We start from the raw sequence: 1,932 nt of genomic DNA on the forward strand, positions 1-1,932 counted from the left end.
TATATATATATATATATATATATATATATATATATATATATATACTACTTGTACTACTATTCTTACTTCGTGTTTTTTCACTTATTGCAGGTCTTCAGGGTACAGATCCCCACGATAAACGAGAGACTACTGTAATGTGATAATGCTTTAGGGCCATTTCTGTGTGTGTTTATTGTGTATTTAATATAAAAAGTGTATTTTTCTGAACAGGAAGCCAGCATTACTTTTTTTTTTTTTTACACAAGCAGCATTGTTGTTCTCATGCAAAGTTCCTCAAGGACTTTCCTCCATAAAACCTGGAAGTGTGTGGACGTCAGAAGAAATTGCTGCTCTCCTAAACGTTTTTCTCGAAGGCCTTGGTCTGCAAGCAATGCTAACAATTCTCCTGCTTCAGCGTCCCTCTCTGCTCTCTGTGTGTGTGTGTGTGTGTGTGTGTGTGTTTGCATGTTTGACGTCGTGGTTTGGCTGTCCTGTAAAGTGTTCATTTCAAAGTGGTTACTTTGGGCCTCAGTTTGACTCTCTGGCTGTCTGCCCACACTCTGTGGTCTACCATCCACTACAACAACTGCCTGTGTGTGTGCAGGGGGGGTCATGTGCGTGTGCATATTTGTGTGTAGGTAGAGTGCTTCGTCGTAGGAAGCAGTGCTGTAAATTCCACAAACCTCACCCTCCTATATGTTTTATCTGCTGTCGTGTTTTGTCTGGAAGAAAATTGCTCCAACCAAACCCCAACCTCCAGTCTGTGGGCCGGTTCAGCTCCACTCCCCTCAGAGCTTTCGGTGCATTAACACCATCTCCAAAGCCAAATATTAGTCAGGGCATTACATACATTATAAATGACTTTTTAATAACCTAAGCCTTTATTCTTATTCGCTGCAAAAAGTCTAATTTGAGCACTGAAAGATTCTTTAAAAATGTCAAATAGCAAATTATCTCGAAAACAACTGAACGGACTTTAATAGACTCAGCGAATATTCACTATAACAAAATAGATATTAGAGCCTACCCAGTTTTATACAACCACAATTATCTAAGCTTAGAAAATATAAAAATGGTTATAGTTCCAACAATAAAAAAAAAAAAAATAGCACTAAGATTTGTTGTGGTGGTAGCTGAGAGTCAATCACAGCACAGACTCCGAGTACTGCATTGTGCAAGAACTTTGCTTAAAACTTTAGCGTTAATGGTTGAAGTCAGTCAAGAATGTCTGTTAGCTAAATATCTCACAATCTCCAGGATGGATTTTAATAAACCTTTTAGAAAATATTTATTGGATGTACATCTACAACTGATTAGGTTTTGGAGTTAATCTAATTCAAATTGGCTTCCACAGCTAATCCACTTTACTCAGTACAAAATAGGCTATAACTTGGTCATTTTTACAGATATTGCGCTAAAGTTTGATGTGGTAGTAGCTGAGAATCCATCACAACACCTACTCTAAGTGTCAGACCTCACAGTACAGGATGAGACTGCACATAACATCATTTTGGCGTATTATTTGGCAGGCAGTACGCATCTCTTCAAATGATGCTCGGCTTTTACTTTCATGATATTTTACTTATTATACTGAATGACTCAACAACTGGAGATATTTCCTGAACTAAGCTGCACACAGCGTTTATTTTCTTAAATTTTTTTTTTTTGTATGTGATGTTTTTTTCCACGTCTGAGGCCACTTTCAGAAAAGGTGAAGCTGAGACCCAAACAGGAACTGTTTATGAACTGATCGGGAGAGAAAAGGGAAGTGAGCGGTGTCTCTTTGAATCCAGAACAAAGAGCCCGTGGACCTCTGTGTTTGTGACCTTTGATCTGTGCGTATAGTTTGGGTTTGAATCCGGCCTGCCTCGCTCAGCGGAGATCTGAACCGGTGAGGATGTTTGCATAGTGGAGTGAAAGACAGCGGGGGCGGGGGGGGGGGGGGGGGGGGGG

This window comes from Nematolebias whitei, chromosome 15, assembly GCF_014905685.2.
Source record: "Nematolebias whitei isolate Nwh7 chromosome 15, NemWhi1, whole genome shotgun sequence".
NCBI lineage: Eukaryota > Metazoa > Chordata > Actinopteri > Cyprinodontiformes > Rivulidae > Nematolebias > Nematolebias whitei.